The following is a 22,140-nucleotide window of genomic DNA, read 5'->3' as shown; positions in this document are numbered from 1 at the left end:
CCCATGTACATGTGCACACATGCTTTTCAAGGCACGTGTGTGCGCACACCTAATCAAAAGTGGTGTTCATAAATGGATTATGATTAGTGTACTGACTCAGTGTATCCTTTTAAAGCATGCAGGTCTGACAGCAGTAAAAGAAGCACAACCACAGCCCTTTGGCCTGTCTGATGTGTGTACAGTCTAGACTTTACTCCATCTCCTGCCTTCCTCTGACTGTGCTTTGGCATTTCTCATACCTTATTTAGACAGGAGGACAGCCACACAGAGTACATGTGCACGGACAAGAAAGCAGGATAGAGCAAGACAAGGCCAGAAGAAGTGGCACATACAACTGTTAACTATTCATTACGGTGACTAATTAAACATTTACTCCCTTTTCAAAGCATAGCCCTGGATACTGGAACCATGGGGGAGGAGTGGGTTTTGGTTAGAATTACAGTTATAATGCCAGAAAATGACTCAAATGTCAATGTGAAAATGTCTTATTGGCTTGAATACCCTCTTTGTCCTTGCTCTCCTGGAAATGAACTAAAGTCTTTTTAAAGGTGCAATCCATAACTAATAACACATTTAAAACCAGGGCACAGATGAAGGTCCATTAAGTTTCTCATTTGTTGATTTCTTTTACTTCTTTCTCTTTGGTGTGCAGCGCAATGTCATATTCCAAACAGGTAAATTCACAAATGTGAAGACTATGTATATTTGTTTTCTCTTAAGGGGTGCTGCATTTAGCACTGCACTCAAAGGATAACAACTGATGCAACAGAACCAGATCTATTGCCTTCGTTTATTCCATGCATTCATTTGCACAGCTCCCTATGGAGTCACAACAGGCTTCATACAACTTTTCCATATGTGTATTCGTACTCCCCAAGAACTGTAAACAGACTTTGATATGGAAAATCAGACAACATTAACACAGTCAAGCGGACAGGTGTGTTCCGACAAACCCTATATTAGAATTAGAGCTTCTCCAACAACAGTTGTCAGATGTAATAACCTTTTTATGTCAAATAAAAAATATTATGTGTGTCAGTTTCAAGATGCTCCCAGTTTCGTCAGTTGCTGCATCTTCCACAGTGCGTGAATATTTGCAGAGACAGCAAGTACATAATCAACATAATCGAAAAAAAAAAAAGTTTTGCACACATCAGCTTGAAGAGACACCCCCTTTCTGCTGAATCAATAAGATGCGTCTGCTTGTTGCTCTGTAGAGCAAGATAATAAAAGCAGCAGATTTCTTTTGTATTTTGTGGTTGACACTATTAATCGCTCAAGAAGATAAATGAAAACAAAACCATCAAGGTTTGTTTGATGTGCACAACATGTGTTAACTATTGAGTCTTTTTTGTTTTCCAAAATGCATTTACATGTAGATGTTCTTTGCCTACTACAGCTTGGCAGCGTGCCATACTCAAACTTTGGGTTCTGCTGTTTAAGGCAAAACAGGAGTCCGACATAATACAAATCTGTTAAAGCTACGGTGCTTTTTCAAGCGTGAACTTCACTTCATCATCCAGAGCTTCCTGATCAAAAATTAGTCTAATTTGCAACTCTACTGTTTGTGATTTTGTTATACAAACTTAGCATAGAAAATGTCATACTTCTCGTAAAATGTGGATGGAACAAGCTGGTGTGCACTGCTGAGGAAAGGTTTTGGGAGAGAATGGATCAATTTTACTGGGTGGCAATAAAAGCTACAAGCAACAACACAATTGAAATAATAAACAGCGAATATAAGTTGTAGCTGAAGGAAGTTTCAAGCCTCATGTTGATTTTTGTAGTCTACCAAAATGATTGGAAAGCTATGATTGTCTGGAAGGCAGGAAAACAACATTTTGCTCACAAATTGTTAATGGAAAACCTGCAGCATTGGTTGGGTCTTCAATAAAAGCAAAAACTGCTGTGATTTTCAGTGGATTATGCTTATGACTTCCTTAAAAGCAATAGCTGTTTTGTTTGTTTGTTTGTTTGTTTGTTTTCTATCATACTTGTAGTTTGCCAAGTGCATTGGGTTTTGGGAACCAGGTAGTATCACATTTTACGATTTATGTAACGAAACCCCTCAATTATGGCAATAAGCAGCAGTGGTGAGGTTGTGTAATGACCTGGTTTGGAGAAACAACTAATAAACTGCAGGCTTCTAATGCAGCTTTTATTAAGTGTGTTTATCAATGCATAACACCTTTACTGGACCTTTAAGGAAGGTACAGCATGTTAGACCCTCTTTCTAAGAATGTGTTTGCACTTAAAGAGCAGCCGACCACACAACAACGTGAGCTTCATCTGTTTTTATCCAGATCTTCACCTTTCTAAATTTTTACTTAGAAACTGCTCACCACTTCCAAGTGCTTGCACTCAACAGATGAAACTCTGTGTACCGTATCATATCATTTTATTGTAGCATGAGTTACAATGAGCTTGATAAGGCAAGGTCGTTTTGCATTGTATGGGCCAACATTCCCAAAAAGACCATCATTCAGAAGCTGGCATGGGATGTTTTTTTTTTTTACAAGTTACAAGGGTTTAGTTGGTGTATTCAAGCAAAAGCATAAAGACCAGACTCTGTATGCCAGTGATGCATTTCAGTAAAAGTTATCTTCAGTACTTTAAGTATTGATTGACTACAATAAGAATGAAGACTGTGAAGTCTTTGTTCACTCTCCTTTTAGCTCTGTTTTGTTCTCCACCAACTCCTGAGAGAAATATCTGGCTCTTTAGCTGCTCGATGTCCCACTTTCTTCACCAGCTAGTCCCTAATTTTGTATGGCTGTACACTACTTGCTGTACAGTGGGTTTATGAGAGCCTTTCACCTGGAAACAGCTTGGCAAACGGTTGATGACAGCTGTAAGACTGAATCAAAACAGGACAGTTGCTGGCCCTAAAACAAAAGTAATGAGCCTTTAGATTCAAAAACACGAAGCAGAGCTGCAGGGAGCTGCAGGATCAGTGGTAATAATAAGTGGGTTCAACGCTATGAGTGACCCCTTTCACATTACCCTTAGTCATTTGATCCACCATTAAAATAAAAATACAATAAAATTGTGCAGCTTTAATTACTTCTGCCGGCAACAGAACTCCAATGGTGACTACCTCCGATCCTCATAATCATTGAAAACAATGGAGGTGGCATTGGTTTCTGCGAAAGTACCTTTACTGTATCACTTTAGACTAACTGAAGCTTTTTGATAACCGGGAATAATACTAAACTGAAATACGAGGCACACAATTGTTAACCATCTTGAAGTGTGAGTAGTACTGTGTATCCTTCGCTTTCTCTCCTTCTTTGTCACAGTTAGATACACAAACTCCCACATAAACACACTGATTGCTAAGTGGGAAAGGTTTTTTTTTTTCTCTTGGATCTCTGGGCACAGTGTGTCCTGTGGGAACTTAACAGAGGAGATAAACAATGGCTGACCTGCATTAGATTGGGAGCACACAGAGAGAGGAACAAGCTGGAGAAGGCATGGAGAAATGTTTAGTGTGCTGTAAAGTCAAACGTCTAGCTGCATTGTATGTCCACACACATGCCTGTATTGGGAGGATGTAAGGCTCACAAATCCAGCACCACTGAATTTCACTTTAATGAGCATTTGCACTTGTGTCCTGTTCATAAACAATTATTTAGTCTAACGACACCTTGGTACATCACTCTGTATGTAAATAATGGTGCTGCTCATTGAGATGACTGCAGTGAGAGATCAAGCTAATGTTAGCATGTTCACTGGGACCATTTAGCATGCAGCTAATAGCTTCCCTCCATGGGAGGCCATCAGAGCTCTGTGCCGAATGCTCTCCCAATGGCTGTGCTGGAACTGTCACAGAAGCTCAATGTATCTCATCTGGGAGAAATGAATAGATGAAAACGTACACAAAACCCACACACAGAGATACACACAGAAACAGGGAGTTTATTTCTTCCAGGGGACGTGAATATATGGCAGTTGAGATCCATTAGCTGTAAACATGTAGAATCTGTCTGCTGAACAGAAGGCGCCTCAGTGGGGAGCCAGCCAGCGACGTGGAGGTGTAATAGTTTGATGAAGGGTGTGTGTGCACATGCATGGGTGCATGTTTGTGTGTGTGTGCGTGCGTGGAGTCTAATGTGTGCATGTGTCTGAACACTCTTGTTTTCAGTCAGTTTGACACTCTTGCAGGGCTTGTTATGGCCTCCAGAAGCAGAGCTACCTCTGTGGGGGCGAAAACTGTAAAGGTCCCATTAAGTGTGCTGGGCACCACAGCAGGCATCCAAACATCTGTGACCTTTGTATAAAACAAACAAGGAAAGCTTCTGGAGAAATAGTCCGAAATTAAATTCCACCCCTCCTTCCCTCTTCACGAATAAGGCAAAGGTGAATCTAGCTGCAAAAAACTTGGACAAAAGGGTTGAGTTAGGTCATTTTGACCAGGGAGAAGTGGGAAGCTGTCAGAATATAACTTCGTCAGAACTCATCCTTGTTGGACAACACCAAAATGTTGGACAAAATCTGGGTGAAAACGAACCTTTATAAATGTAATTAATTTCTCCAAACCTTCAGGCACCATGAGTATACTGTCATCAGCCTGCAAGCTAAAAGTGGGGAAACACATGCTTTGATTCTTTTGAAATTTCCACCAGATGGGAATCGCTTCTTCATTTGAGTCATTGTGAGAATGAGTGTTTTGTGGGCAACAGCACTTTATGCAATACCCTCACAGGCACACTTGAAAGGGAGTGTTCAGAGCAGCGTTACAAACGAGTCAGCATGCCGCTTCACACCAGAAATATATTTCTATGCACGTATCAGCATCTCCCCGAGCTCCGATATCTCCCGTCTGGATCACAAATTCCAAGAGTATGTCAGCACAAGCAGTAAACATTGTTGCACACAGACCCAGGTTAGCAGTCCAAGAGTCCAGAGACCACATGTTCATTAGAAGTGATGCCAATGCAGTCACATCCCCTTTTAAAAAGTGAGAAATAAATAGTTGTTCATTAGTAGCTGTTGTTTTACAGTGTATTTCCATTCATTTTTTATGACTTTGAATCAGCGGTTATTTAAAGTAATACAGTAAATACACAATGGACGAAAGTGGAGCAGATGCTTTCATGGTGAAATCAATGAATGCAGTTCTTCTGCTTCAGTTCTGACAATGTAGAAAAACGAGTTTTAGTTACTCTAAAAAGTGACAGATCAAGTAAAATATGATTGTTTGGTCATAGTTATTTAAAGTTTAAAGGTAGACAGTTTTTTTTTTTTTTTTTTAAATTCAGACTCTTTTTCGAAAAACAATGTATAAATGGCTCTCTTTTTTGGTTCACTCACCACTGTCATAGCGTTGTTTCCGGTCGCTACAGGCAGATGCTTTCAGTGAAAAAGCTCTAAAAATCCACTTCTCAGCACCAAATGGGAGACAGATGCAGGTTTGAGATTAGCAGGTAAACATAGTGGAGCATTTCTGAAACAGAGTAAAACAAAGCTAAAACAGAGAGAATGTGTTGGACAGAAAACAAAAGTTTGGAATCACCTGTTATATTGATGTTTTTCTTCCTTTTATTACAACATAGATAAAAACAGTAGACACCAGGGTACTTTACAGGGTTATTTACAGTTTAAATAGTTTTTGGTCCTGCAAAAAAGAATAATTAAATCATTAAAACTTCCATTTAGTCATTGTTCCCTCAGTGTTGAATGAGTGGGAAGAATACTGGTGTAGCCAATTTTTGTTTTTTAATTTGTTTTCCACTGAACAGGTTTAAATTGTGATTTGCCAGTCTATAATATGTTCAGCTGATCTTCATCCAGTGATCCAGCTCTAATGGTGCTGATCATAGAGCAGGCCATCTCAAAGTCCGGTTCTTGGTCCAGACTGAATGCAAAGTCAATTCATACCCAACCCCTATCATCAACTGGCCTGGTTCACATCCAACCCAGCACATTCCCATCCACCAAAATATTAATGAATACAGAAATGTAGGCATCCAATGTTACTACCCACCAGTGGAAGAGGTCCAGTTGGTCCTGAGAGTGACTGGTGATTGGCTTGCCCCTGCTAAAGAGCCAAAAGGTCTGAAACTCATTGTTCACCTGTCTCAAAGTATTTTTTTGTTTACTTCCTGTGATCCAGAAGAGGAGTTTTTTGTTTGGATGAGTAATCATTCATTGATAGCTGAACTGTTAAGAGAGAATTTCTTAATTTGATGGTCTGGCCCTTGGACAAATGCTGTTGAGGACCCCTGCCATACCTTGTGTTATGAATATGCTACAATACTTAATGAAGTGGAATTTTTTTGAAAATATATTTTTTTTATTATTATTCATTAATAATGTTAGTGACCTGAAACATACAGCTGGAGATCATCCACAGTGATCCTGTCCCTGGATGAATGTGGTTTTAATGTTGTTTATTTCCCTATCACATTGTTGTCATGGTGATGTTATCTGCTGGAGAGAGTGTTGTTACTGCTGAGTTCAAACATTAAAATTACACGGGAAAATCTGCTATCTGCTCCTAAATTGCAGACACAGAATGTGTCTCCTTTTCTCTAGAACTCAATTTCTACAGCTAGTGTAAATGTAGTTGTAAGAAAATGTTATAAACAGTCAGAAATAAACATGGACCAACTGTCTGAGCCTTCTCTGCCTCGGTTTCATGCTGGCTCAATCACAAGACGAGTTATGTTAATTAACTGATTAAATATTATTTTGTTATCACCAGTTTTTCCGGACCTCTAAAAATCAGATGTGAACCTTTGAGTGATGAGTTTGAGAACCCCTGCCACAGAACAATATTCTTCTTCTATTTTGAAGTTTGAAGAATATCTTTGTTAAAGCAACACAACTGTTAATTTGAGCTTGTCAAAGGCACTATTGTATACTTCTCACTGAATGAGGAAGCACTTCCTATTTAAATCTGCACAGATTTTTGATTCTAAGCTTCCAATATATTTTACGAATGACCTTCAATCAATGAACTCATTATATTCTTAAGTGTTCAGAGGTATGTCTGTCTCTTTCTGCCCTTTCAATTGTCTTGTGGGACCATTGTGCTGCCTTAAATGTTCTCCAAGTTCAAAACCATGCTCTTGTTGCAAATCCTTCATGCAAAATAAAATCTAAACCATCTCAAATTGTAAAAGGCCAATCAAAAGTACAGAGTAGTCCTGTCAGCCATTTGACCATGCCAAATCAAGCTGTTGTGGCAGAGGATTCCTAACGTTTGAATGGTAGTGTGCATCGACCAGGTGGCAAGAAACACGAGTCCAAATGAATGCTACTGTTGTTCGCCATATCAATTAAAAAGATATGTCAATGTTGTGTTCATAACTTGTTTCTGCTGTCCCAGGTGGGCAAGGTTTGAAGGTTTGAAGGAGAGATTCAGATTTGTATGAGTCTATATCTTAATACAAAACTCACATGGCCATATGCACGTTAAAAGAGATGCTTAAAGCTTGCTCTGAAGCTATGACCTACAGTCTTAGTTCTGTGCAAATGTAACTTGGTAGCAACCACTTGGTTATTTAATTGCACATCATATTTTAAAATTCTTCATACCTGACTGCAAAAGCCTCCAAAGTATGGGTTCAAAACGCCACCTATTTCATTTCTTCTAGATTTTATCTACCCGATTTTTCATCAGCATATGTGTTTTGTTTCCGCCAATATAAGAATATATGTCAATGTACCTTTCAATATGGAGATTTTACCATGCTTGCACTTCTAGTGTTTTTGTCAGCCATGCCATACCCCTAGCTTAAAGTCACAACAAACCAAGCTACTGTCATATTGCCAGTTATTTATTAACATGGAGGTTCTGCTTTATTATGTGTCCCTGTCAAAATAAATAAAGATCAGTTCCAAAGAGATCCCTTTGACAGGGCATCACCACTAAGCAGAGGTGGGAGTAAATCCCACATGTGCACATCACAAGCAAGTCTTGAGCCTTAACCTTGAACTCCTAAGCAAGTCCCAGGTTACTGTGGTGACAATAAAGCAAGTCAAACCAAGTCCCTGGTGTAAGTCAAGCAAGTCAAGTCATATGAAATTCTAATGATCTCCTCCACTTTTCACATCCAAACCAGTAAAAAGACAGTGGCCATGAAAAGTTGAGTTCTACTTTCAACATTAACAAAAAGCTTACACGTTGTAAATCTGATATTTGACATTTTGTGCCAATCACCAACAAGCCTCCAAGATGAACACTGGAGCAATGGACAGAGACATCACAATTACAATTACAATTACAATTACAATTACAATTAGTCATTTGGCAGACGCTTTTATTCAAAGCGACGTACATATGAATTTACGCACCGATGGCGCAGCATCTGGAGCAGTTTTGGGGTTCAGTATCTTGCCCAAGGATACTTTGGCATGTGGACTGCTGAGGCCAGGGATCAAACCGACAACATCCTGATTGGCAGATGACCGCTCTACCTCCTGAGCCACAGCCACCACAAAAATCACAGATATATATCATCCAAAACCAAAGCAATTTTGTGGTCATGCACTCAGATTGTTTCAGCAGAAAAGTGAATCATATCATTAACTTGGAAAACCTCATCAACCACTGCTACCCACATTGCAACATGCACGTCACTCTCTACACAAGTGGAACTCTGAAATTGTAATATATCCATTTTGGATCACTTCCAATATAACAGTGATGCATTAGCATTCACTAACTCTTGGTCTCAAGTGGATAGGCTTCTTGCGCCGGCCACTGTTCTCTTTTACTGTCGTCATCATCACAATTTTACTATTTTTGGAACAGCCCCCTCTATGACAGCTACCTCATGCACTGCCCTCTCCTTGTCTGCTGCGTCATAATGAAGTGCCAGGTTTGTGCACAAAACACAACAAGAAAAATGCAAATATTTAGTAAGAAAAGTCCAGTTCTTTCAAGTTATCTCTCTCAAGTCTAAGTCAAGTCTCAAGTCATGAATACTAAATCAAAGTCAAGTTGAGTCATTTATCAGTGTTTGTCAAGCAAGTCTCACGTCTGACTTGAGTCAAGTCATGTGACTGGAGTCCCTCTCCTCTGCCGCTAATACAGCACAGAAGCCACTGGTTACACAAAGTTTCATTCTAAAGTTCATGAGGCTTAAGCAGTGTGAGTCAGCCAAATCAAGTGGGCATCTTGCAAAACTTTCCTGCACTGTGGAGAAATACTTCCGGTCACGTGTAAGTTCATTGCCAGGACAAAACAAAAACAACAATAAACCTACAAACGACTGCAAGGCCCAAGATTCACACTTGACTTGGCGGCCTCAGACTGCTGAACTTTACATTTTCACATCGGCTGTGACCACCTCTTTTACCCTGAATGTACAACTTGTTCCACTGTGTTTTACGAGCATAAATACAGGTGTTCATTTAACGGATGCTTTTTGGCTGTATTAAATATGACAACCTTTTGCTCCTGTGATCACTCATTTTAAATGTCAGCTAAGTCGATCTCACAGCACAGCTGCTGTCATTAACCTGTATGTTTGTTTATTTAGTCTGACGATATCATGATGATTAAATAATGAATTTATTTATGTTTATATGCAGCTCAACAGCTGGGTAATGACTGCTGGTCAACACAGTTTTTATGAGCTGCAATTAAAATTCACGGTTGTACATTAAAAAAACAGTATAGGTTATCACAGAGCGCAAGAAGGGAATGACTGGAGGTTAAAAATCCCTCTAGATCACTTTTCTCCTGCCTCTCTCTTACTCTCTCCTTTTGCTTGGTAATGAAATGTAAAGTATATTGCCAGTAAATACAGCCATTTACAGTATATACATTCATAAATGAATGTCACACATCAGACACTTGAGCTGCTTCAGCAAAAATAGATCCAGTGCTTTAAGATAGTGTAGCAGGAAAAATAGGAGTGTGTGAGACACGACGGACACACACACACACACACACACACACACACACACACACACACACACACACACACACACACACCAGCTAGAGTGGCAGCAGATTGTCTCTAGCAGCCATGACAGAGCGGGAACACCATTGTACTGACTGCCCATTATTCTGAAGCCCCGCACAATATATCCCTCTGATTGGCTAGTGTTCATTGCTTGGTAATGGTTATGTTAGATGGCTGGTTAGATGGTTAAGGTTGGGAAAAAAAAAAATGTTGAGGTCAGAGCGAATCAGATGCAGAGTTGGTGTGGGTCCTCATGGAAGATAGGTGGAGGAGAATCTGAGTAATGGGCCATCAGAGCAGTGGAATGGTACCAACATGATGCAGCTGGACTCTGTGTACACTGCCTGTTATTGTGGACAGTGACCATTCACTATTTTACTGGCATGTGGGTATCATGTTGTTGTTAATATAAGAGAGACTTGAACAGTCTCAACCTCTTGCTTCAGCCCAAATCGTGTGTGTTGGAGAACAGCCGTAATTGCTATTTTCTTTGGTAGTTTCTATTGTATGCAAACCTCTGAAGTAAATATCATAACTTCAACACAATCTGTTTTACCACATTTATTTTGAAGTGAAAATGAAGGTGACAATTGCTGTCAGATGTAAACACTCATTAGATTTTGTTGAGCTTCTGTTTTATTCATTTTTCAACTTACTGTACGCACTGTGCCACTCAATGTGCCCTCGCATATAGTGAACAATTATAACTGACATTTAAACGCCATGTACTTACAGCTTGTATGACCATTTGACCACTGTTATGTACATTGCCACATCCTTAGATCTCAGCAGACTAAATGGTGATTAAAGGATTATCATAACTCACTGGAATGATGGCCAAAACTCTACAAATAAGACGCAGGCTGTTGAAAAATAGGAATCTCCTTTTAAGGTAGTCTTGGATTCATTGAATCTCTGGGATTGGCAGGAGAGCTGAGGCCGTGTACAGTGCTATCATGTCTTCAAGTTGATGACATGGTAACTGGAAATAGGCCAGCAAGATACCTCGCTGTACACAAATGTGTGTGTTAGAATATCCATCAAAGGAGAGAGCCAGGATCAGGCATATGTGTGTGCGTGGACCTAAGTGCTGCAATGAATGAACGAGGGAACGTATTCAAGAGCACACATGTATGTTGAAGTGTGCGTGTTGCACGAGAGGATGAGGTAAGTAAGTTATTTCAAGCATATTAGTCAGTCAGTAATTTGGGCTGATTTCAAGTATGAGCCATTTTGTGCCAATCAATTCCACTGAGAGCCTTTCACCAGCTTTTCAAGAGTAGTGTGTGTGTGTGTGTGTGTGTGCGAGAGAGAGAGAGAGAGAGAGAGAGAGAGAGAGGGGGGGGGGGGAGTTGGTGGTGTAATCTAATTCTTTGATACCTGTACATTCAGTATTTAAATCTGTGCAGATGACATCACTTGGAAAAAAAGCAAAAAAACATATTTAATATAAAATGATGGAGGCAGCTGACTGTAGAATGATTTGACAAAACATAATTTTACTGCCATCACGCAGCTATCTCCCTCTCCCATCATGACTTCATTTAATGAGCTCTCACTGTGCCACAAGATGCACAATAGACAAAGAGACCAGGGGCAGGGGGGCAGTATGTGAAATTTGTGGCATTTTACAGACTACAACAGCTCTGATTAGTGATTGTGGAGAGCTGGAAGGCAGAAAATAAATAAATAATCTCCAGCAGTTCTGAAGGGTTTATTGCACAACCAGCAGTAATCATGTACAGTGAATGCATGCATTTATAATCCATTTTGTGGACGTTAAAGCCATGTAGCCATGTAGTATGTTGATGGAATGACAGAAATAACTTTAAGGGGTGGAGAAGCTTCACGTCACTCTCAGATGCTCCTCAGTGCACTGAGAGAACTTGCTGCGAACCAGCATTTCAAAACGCAGGATGCACTGATGTGGGTTATCAGGCCGATACTGACTCAAATGGCAACGGGACCAATTTATTTCTATATATATGCCTATGCGTTTATACTACATAACACATTAGCAGAATGGCTGTAGTACTTTGAAATGAGGGAATTCACTAATAATGCAATGCAAGGTATTCACACCTGCCCTGAAGATGCTGACCATGTCTCCACATTCCCACCATCTCCAGGGACTTTCCTACTCTTCTCAGCCCCCCAGGCACACTAACACCAAGGTGGCAGATGAGGATGTTAACACTATGTTGCCAAAGTATTCTGGAGCTTCAGTGTTTATTATATTTATTTAATATTTGGTATTATTTAGTATTATTTTTAACTGTTGCAGACTGGGCAATATTCTGCCATCATTTCAACTGTATGTGGACGTTCCCACCAGAAAGGAACACATCTTGGACTTGTGCTTACAATTACCAACCCATTCCATTCCCGTTCATACCCAGCATTCAGACTTTTTTTCCCCCTTTTTTTGAACGTTATTAACGACACGTAACTATTCATGCTTGGAGGACACCATCATACAACTCCAAGGCATGCACTAACTGGGACATCTTTGATGGAAACTTGAATAACAAGGTTGCCGTCATTATGAAAGATATCAATCTTGCAATTTTCTGAAAGAGAAGCATAAGCTGGCAGACTCAAAGAAGGGGCTGGTCCTTAAAGCAAAATTGAAATTTAAAGGTCCATTGTATTGGTTCTAGGGGCATATATTGGGACAAATGGAAAAGAATATTCACATATATGTGCGTCCATTACCTAAGAATGAGGTCTTTATATCTGCAAAAAGCGCCGGTACTCTTCCATTGAGTGCCCCATGCTGCACCATCATGCTTCTACAGCAGCCGAGAATGGACAAACCAAACACTAGCTTGTGCACACAGATGGTTCAATCTGCAACCTCACCACTAGATGCCACTAAATCCCACTTTGGATTATGTTTTTAGGCTTGGTCCTGATTATTCTGCCGAGCCCATTTTACACTGCTGACAATGCAGCTAAAACACAGATAAGAAAACTAAAAATTGCAAATTGTCTATGTTAAGTAGTTTCCATGTGTTCTTCATCAGGGGACAGTGTTAGACCTAAATGCAATTATTGAGAATAATGTTGAGTGAAATTAAGAGCTCTATCTAGATATAGATACAGATACAGCATAGATACAGCATTGCTGTATTTTTTCATATTCATCATAGCTCCCCATTTTAATGACCTGTTCCTTTTGACTTAAGTAGGCAGCACCCATTCTGTCCATGTTGTGTGAAGGAAGAGTCAAATGACACACCAAATGCCTGTTTTTATGGGAAGGTGCACAGAGCCTGATGAAGGAAACAAAAGAAAAACAAACAAAACAACAGGAAGTTGATAACCACCGTTGCGATACCGGCATCAGAATGATCTGATAAAGACCTAAATTGAAGTTTAGTTTCAGTCTCATCTAACCTGACACATAATACCATCAACACCACCACCAACAACCAACGCAGATACAATTGGTATCCAATTTCAGGTGTCAGAATTGGATTGGAACTGCATGCATCTCCATCCAAAACACTACCAAAACACCACATCCACTTACTCTTGGTACCAGACCAATGTATTGTTGCCTTTTTCTCATAAAGACTTTCACTACATAGAATAGATACAATGATCAGAGTAAAGTCACCGCGTTTGCATCAGAGTTGCTTGGAAATTGTATGATGGTCCTTGGAGTACTCATTTCACTCCCGCTCTGCAATTATGTACTGCAGAAACAATTAAAACCTGACCAGGAAAGGAAGAGCTCCAGAAATAAACTTAATTGACTGAAATGCGTGACTTCATATTATTATAGTTGCATAATTGAAGCACATTTAAAAAATCTCTTAATTGCCTGACTCAGAAACAAGAAGTACCACAACAGAGTCTAGACAATCACATTCACTTTTCCACTTCTTCAATGTTAAAAGAGGACAGTAGCAGAAGTGCTGAGTAGGGGTGAGAGATGCCACAACATTTGCTTTCCGACAAAGTTATTCTCTGTTAACCTCTTTTGTTTGTGACTGGACTGAGACCACTTCGTCTGAAGGGGTCTGATTCAACTGAACTAAACAATGCACGTTTGAAGTCGTCCAAAAACATCTCTGTAATGAGACTGAAAGTTCAATCTTGACCTTGAAAACAGCAATCGGCAAAGCAATCTTCAGTAATACAGTATTGTACAATTTACCTCAGCAGGTTGAGTTTGCCCAGTTGTCAATGAATTTTAGATTTTCAGACTTCCATGGACACTTTAAGTCATTCATATTGGCTTGAAAGTTGAGACTAAACAGTCATTTTTTATATACATATATATATTTCACACAAATGCCCTCAGTGCATTTGACCAGCACTGCAATCAGCAGTAAATCTTGTACATCCCAGTTCGCCAAGGATCTTCTTTGACTTTCTTGTGCTTTTCTTTACTGCTGAATTATTTGTCTTTGATTGACATGTGCTTTTTCTTGTCATTCCTCCTGGGGTTGTGGGACTGTTTTGAGTAACAGCTCAGAAATCAATAGACTCAGAGCACCAACATCGTTTACTTCTCATGAGATAAAGATGCATTTCTTTCACTGTTAGCATCAGCTTTTGCCTCTGGGCACTTCTGTAGTAAATAAAAAGTGTCTGTATGAAGGTAGCGCTGGTTCACTTAACAGTGATTTCATTTCAACTCATTTCATGAACACAGATGTCTGCAAACTCAAACCACGCCTGGCTGGACATCAATTTTTAGCAAATTATTGCAGCTGTGTTTGAAAGAATAAGGCAACAATGTGGGACCACACACGTTTATTGGCTTTGAACAAATAACTGAAATGACCTTTATTAAATGTTTAAATCAATTGAGAATTTTCTCACAGATGTTTCAACACAGTCCGAGAAGCACTTGACTGAAGACTGAAGACAGGGTGACTAATTAGTAGGAAGTTGAAAAGTTCAGTGCAAACTGCTTGTAAAGGGGTTTTTATGGAGGGCTAAGGAGAAGGATTTAAGCTTTTTATACAGTCTCAACTCCCTCTACCTAAGGTAATGATTTTCTACATCCCTCGTAGTCCACTGAGAAGTGATGAGTGAACTTAATCACCACAGTGAGTTGAGCAGAGAAGTCGGAGTACACTCGGAAGCTGACCATGAACCATTTTTCATGCTCTCCTGATGCTATTGTTCAGCCCAAGGTTGTCTGTGTCCACTTCTTGTCCCTCAGATAAAGTGTATTACTGAGCAACTGCAAAAGAGTTCATTTTAATCAAATGAAAACAGACTTAAATTTCAATGACAACATTGTAAGCCATCGCTTAGTTTCTAATTTCTTTCTCTAATTTAAGCCATGCAGACATGACATCAGTCTAATAACGGGATAAAACATTTGCTGACGGTGCTGTACCACTATTCATTTGGCAGCACGACAACTGGACCCGTGAAAGAGGGGTGGACATCAGTCTTTGTACGAGGCGGAAAGAGCACAACAGTGAGTGTGAAAGAGAGTGATGTAGAAATAACATGAATAAAGGGCCTTATCTTCACTTTGAAAAATGGAAAAATATGAGCAAAAGCTGCAGCGTCATTGTAGTTTATTCTTCTTTACACAAAAAGTGATTAGATTTCAGACTGCGGTTTGATCTTAAGGCACAAAAATTCAGAAATTGAGGCTGCTGCATGAACAGAATGCACTGAAATCCACTGACATGATTAAAACATTAAACCTACTGTAAACCAGTCCTCTTAACAGTGTACCAGAGGACTTCTGTGATATTTATTCCATTAGCTTGCTCCTGTCCAATAAATCTTTATAAGCTATGAACTGGTGTTTTAAATGTGCCTCTGGTGATGTTAGACAAGGAGAACGTCAATCACTACATTCCAATAGAGCAAAGTTCAGGATGCGGTCAGCGCATCCGGGGTAGGGAAATCCTTAGCTGTTTGCTTGTGTGTTCCTGTGTGTGTGTGTGTGTGTGTGTGTGTGTGTGTGTGTGGCTAAGTGTTTATGGATGTCTCCAACTGTACTTCTGTGTGACTGTGTGCCTGGCTGGTAAGAAGAACTAATTTTCCGGTCCACTTGTTCACCGGCTTCCTTCAATTAAGGAAGGGGTCGGTGAGAGGGCTCCACTCTGACATCCATTCTGACCGAGTGGGCAGGAGGCCATGGCCACACCAGGAGGGAACTTATCTTGTTTGTGTGTACCTATGTGTGTGATCGTGATGTCTGTGTGTGTGTGTGTTTGAAGAAAATGTTGCTAGTGTTGATAGTGATTTATACAGTACAGCTTATAAATAACTTGCACCTTGTGACACAAGATGTCGATTTGCAATCATCGTTGCCCTGGTCATTCTGAGTACTGAGCGAAGAGAAACTGCCACGTGTCATGTGTCAAGATGAGCAAACTTTTCTTTTGACATGGACTGCACATATGTATAAGCAGCTGTAAAATTACTTGATAGTTGAATTCACCCTTAAAGCTGGGGTGTTGGATGTATTTATGCCTCACCGATTTCGAAGGTGTGTAAATGTAGAAATATTTTCTTAATGCAGTAACCCGTAACAGCTTTAGAAATGAGCCCCAGAAAGGTCAGCAGTATAAACAAATTTGCAAACTGCAATTAAAACTGCATGTAGACAAACAGTAGAAATGGTAACAGACTTTGAGTTGTTCTGTAGGAATCCCAGGATCACAGTGCCATAAACTCTTGCTGTGTCTTGGTCAGGTGACTGGCAAGACTTCACATATGATCCCGACCAAACACGGCAAGTCTTATTTCAAGATCACAAGTTCAGTGGTCATCAGGAAGGCGGCTGTAAGGTGTGGCTGAAAGGCTGGGAAAGTTGTGCTCTTTATTTTGATTTTTTAATGGGAATTGTTGACAATGACAAGCATTTTAAATGTCACAAGCCTTTAACAATCCAGCAGCAGGCCAGAGCGTGTAATAGACCTGCCGGTCCACAGTGTCAGTGTCAAGTTTTGTCTCGTCTATGCCTGAAGAAGAACACCTTCTCATTGTTTCAAGATAGCAATAAAAAATATGCAACCTCCAGTTAGACTTTCAAAATAAAGCTGGCTGAGAAACATTTCAGGTGACAGTCATAGTTTGGTTAGGTTTGGGCAAGGAGATAGCTTGGTTAGGTTTTTGAAAACGTCATGGCTTGGGAAAAAATAATGACTTTGACTAATGACTAAACAATCAGCATTGACTATTGGTTTCACAGAGAAAACAGACCCCGGTCCCCTGTGTCAAAGTCCTTGGTTTGACTATCCATCCACACCAACGTCCTCCCTCACTATGCGTACTTTGTCGCTCTTTTTAGTAAGTTGGTCCATTAGTAGCTTGTACTTTGAACACCCAACAGAGAGAAATGTGACACTGACACGCTATCCTCTTGTGGATCAACAGGTATTTTGCATTGTGATGATACTGGTCTGCCTTTAAAGCTGCACTGATCAATGTTTAACGTCACAAATGGATTAAATGACTACGTGAACTGCAGAAGGTGTCACTCGTAGTGACAAACTTATAAAATATTCACCAACTCTTTTGATTTCCTGGCCCACAAACCCTGCTCTTATCGTTGTGATTGTTTTCACCAAAAAAGCAGACAGACCCACTTCACACTACCTGCCTAACACCAGCTAGCAGAGAAAGCCAGCAACGAGCTGGTAAAGAAACATCTACCACCCAAAGACCTGCATATTTTTCTCAGGAGTTTATGTTGAACAAAAAAAAGTGCTGAAAAAGACTAATATTCATCAGGTGTACAGAAACACAAATAAAATGTAAACTAATGTTGCTCCTTGCCTGCTTGATGTGTAAACAGGGAGCTGTTTGCTTACACATAAGCCTTAACTATTTTTCAAAGGTGATATGTCAGTGGTGTGTTTACAGGCTGTTACACTGCTATACTGTGTATTCAGCTTTGAGCAAATGTAACATAAAAATGTGGAAAATAAAAGCACAATTATGTCATGAGTAATATAATGCTAGTCCTTCTCACAGTGTTATATTAGATTTATTATATCACTGGATTACTGGATTATTGGTACACTGAGCACTATTTTAATGCTGACGCTGGTTTAAATACTTTATAATATAAAGAAGTTGGGATTAGAAATGTTTGATATACTGTTTTTTTTAATGATGTATTTATTCCTGTTTATCTGTTCTTATTCATTTCATTCTTTTGTCTTTACTTCCTCTACCTCTGCCTGTCTTTATCTGCCTTATGTGGTTTTATGTTATTTTTTCTTTTGTAATGCACTTTGTAACATTATTAAGAAAAGTGCTATATAAAGAAAGGTTATTATAATTATTATCATATATACTTGGTAGTTGTCAAATTAATTCAGCGATGTATTAAATTTGCACATATATCTCAGTGTGTGTGTGTGTGTGTGTGTGTGTGTGTGTGTGTGTGTGTGCGCGCGCGCTTTGCTTTTTTCCACCACTGGATTTGTGTGTATGCCTCACTCAAGTTGAGAAATTAAAAAAAAAAAAAAAGAAAAACTTGTTACTGTATAAATGTCTCATAAGTATAAATAAACAAACCCACACATAACCATTGAAAGTCCTTACATATTAGGTTTTTGACTTTCTGACAATGTGCAATGTCACAGTGTGCAATGCCAACAACAGATGAAACCCTGAAGCCAGCACAGCCCACACTGTGCTGGCTAAAACACAACTGTTGAAAATAAATACAGTATTTGAAGTCACCCTTGCAGTCAAATTGAACAGTGAGCCTGTGGTAGCTGAAATTACCACCCCAGTTTCCCTCTTCTGCCATGGCCAATGGCTGTGGCTTCATATTTCTAAAAATAGCTTGTTTTAATCCTGTCACTCAACATATCAGTGTGCCCCATAAACCTCAATAATGTTATTGTCAGAAGAGATGCTTTTGGCATCGCCTTGTAAAAATATCTGCCGTGAATTAATTTTTAGACTGATAAAAAATGCATTTGTGTATAATGATGAAGAGCCCTCAGTCAGTGAAATACAGAAGTGCAACGTCTCTTATGACAGTGACCCAAAAATGGTTCTACAGTAATACGACATTAACTCTGTCTTATCTGGAATAGCTTTATTAACAAAGACAATGCCCACCATAGCCAACTCCCACCATGATGACTTCGTCAGGCGTCCTGTTTTCCAGGCTAGACCTTATTAAAATGTTAGTCACCATCATTTCCAATCACGGATAGCACAAAGCTCACTGATAGCTTTATTAGAGAGAAGCTCACCACTCTGCTGCAGCTTCTCACTGGGATTAAACGCAGTCCAGTGGGACAATAATTCTGTTACAATCAGATGAAATCTAATTTTCAAAAGCAGAAAGCTCACATGATCATCAGACAAGCCCGTGTGTGTTTCACTGATAAAAAGAGAGCAACAAACCACGCTCCCATACAGCTTTCATTAATAGCCGCAGCTACATCTTCGCAATTAAGCTGCTGATTGAGGTAATCAGATCATTTATTGGTCGAGCGTCCCAGTTTCTGGTCTTAGAAGAGCGATACACTGTTCCTTCAGTGATGTGTTAAAGGATAGGAGCAGTTTTTCGGGTGCATCTTAACACAATCATCAGGTGTCCATATGTACGTTGAAGCAGGTTTTGCTTGCTGGAATCGTCCCCTCTGTCCCGCTTAAAGTGATTTTAATGTAACTGATGGGCAACAAAATCCACAGTCCTCGTTCTGTGTGAGAAAAATCAAAAATAAAAATCCAAAGTTTATCAGAAGCTAATATGAGGCTTTAGCAGTCCAGGGACAAACCAGTGGACAGCAGCCAAGACTACAGCCTTTTTCTTCCCTGGACAGTGCTGCTGAGCATGCGGTGGAGGGAGATTAACACAAAGCAAGAACTTTGGAGGAAAAAGACGGTAACTTTGGAACACTTGATTTGTTTAACTCAGACTGCTGCAGCCTCATATTAACTTCAGACGAACTTGGCAGTGTGTTTTTTCACACAAACAGGACTTTCAGTTTGATCCCATGCAGTGGAAGCTCAGAAGGAAAGGATCTCTTAATGAAGATTACATGCAAACAAAACCTGTTTTAATGTTAATATGGGCATGATTTTTCAAATATATATGATTTATATATATATATATCTATAGATAGATTGACAGATAAATAAATAGACAGATATATTGAGATATATATTTATGGAGTTCTTACCTCTATTTTTTCAAACTGCTCCTGTTTTTCTACTGTCTGTTAAAAAACAAATTATACATAAAATGACATTTAGATCGTAATCATCATGATTGAGACATGCAGCCGAGTTTATTTATAAATGTCATTAAATATTCAGCACTGATATCAAACAAATGAAAATATGACTGAGATCATGCATGCATGAGAGGTTTAACAACAAGCATTTAGTCAAGATTTGCATGTGCAACAGGACCAAAGGTCTAAAGCCCCACTAGCAGCCCCTGGAGGCTGTCATTTTCTTTACACCCCAACATTCAGAGCTGGTGATCAACACTCCAGCTCTTTGTATTCACAACACATCTACTGAGCAGAGCTTAAACCGAGATTATATCACAGAAAATAAAACCATAAAAAACGTTTTACAAACAGCTGCAGGTATAGAGTGCGTCCTGGATTTCTTCCTTGGTTTTAGAGATGTTTATTGAGAAATATTTCCAAAGAGGTCTTTTTTTTTTTTTTTTTTTTCCAGGCACATACTGTAAGTAACACAAAGGCTTCACAAAAGATGCCCTCTTGCTTCATTAGCACAGTACGGCCCTTATGGATTGATCCACAGCCCTTCTGGGGAATAAGTAGGTTCATCACAATGTTAGTTAACGCACCATAACAAAACTGCTTCTGGACTACACTAACTGCTGCAGAGGTATCCAAGGATGTAAGCTGCTTTATCTAGAGCACATAGACGTGGCATCCTTTGATACACTGACAACAATCCCAGCACAATGTGCAGCAGAAAGAGAATTTCCCTCCCGAAACATGTTTATCTACAACAGCGATGTGTTAAATGCAACGGCCCGCTGGGGACCATTAAGGACAAACTATGCTGTTTGATAATAGAACCGGGCATAAAAGACACCTAAATGTGTCAGCATCTCGGCTACATATCATCACATGCATAATGAGCGCTGTAGCTCATAATACGACCGCATCGATAACATTTTTACAACATCATTGCTCCAGCCTCTGGAACAGACGCTGGCCCATTTAATAAGGTTTATAATGATATATGCCTTCCTACGCCCTTTCATCAGTTTCTAAATTGGCACTAAAGGGTTTCTAGTTGACCTATTTACTCATTGTGTTTCTGATCTGGTTAATACGGTGACATTGTGGTGGCACACAACCATACACCCACAAATGTGCACCCACGTGTCAGGATTTGATGGCGTCTATTATCCGTGCGGTATGGAGAATGAGGTGGTTAGAGATAGAGGAAAGCGTTTGTATTTTCTTCAAAGCACTGATATTCAAATAAGCACATTTAGAACAGATAAGGCAATCCATAGCTTTGGATAGGGGGAGAAAGGACATTAAAATCAGCATGTGAGTGTGTGCATGTGTGCATTGTGTGTGGGCGGGAGTGCTTCTGCAGCCCAGGGTCATGTGGTCAGATGTATGGTCACGGTCTCCAGGTCCAGGTCTCCAGGTCTCAGTGTAAGACTGATGAGGAGGATATTTCATCTCTACCCTCCAGGTTTCTGTGTGTTTGTGTACATCCGTGTGCGGCCATGTGTGTGTGGGTAGATGTGTGCGTGCGTTTTGAACTCGGTCGAGCAGGTGGTGAGATACCATCCTAATATGGTGGCACGGCAGATGGCAGCCCGTGCCACCTGCATCCCCTTTAGACCTCCAGGACAGACCCCTGCATCAGCCCACTGACCAACCAGCACACACACACAGTGACGCAGATTCACAAACACACACACATTTAGATCTGCTGAGAGCCAGCACATACGGGACATTAAATATTCTTGCCATGGTGTGGAAAGACAGGCAAGAAGCACATCAGGGTCAAAGGGAAATTCCAGTATTTTTCAACCTGGGTCTCAGTAACTTTGCACTCACTAGCTTTATTGTAGAGATTTGAAAAATGTGACATCGTTATAATGTTTATTCAGTTACAGCTGGTATGTGGATCAGGGCCTGAGACAGTTGTTCCCTTGTTTCTTTCAAAGGTTAAAGCAAATTTACTGCCTATTCGAATAGTTTCCTCCCCAGTTTGACTGGAATTCGGTTTTGATTGTTTAATCAGGTTAGAA

Source organism: Chaetodon auriga, chromosome 4 (genome assembly GCF_051107435.1).
Source record: "Chaetodon auriga isolate fChaAug3 chromosome 4, fChaAug3.hap1, whole genome shotgun sequence".
Taxonomy (NCBI): Eukaryota; Metazoa; Chordata; class Actinopteri; order Chaetodontiformes; family Chaetodontidae; genus Chaetodon; species Chaetodon auriga.
This window is presented reverse-complemented; position numbering follows the sequence as displayed.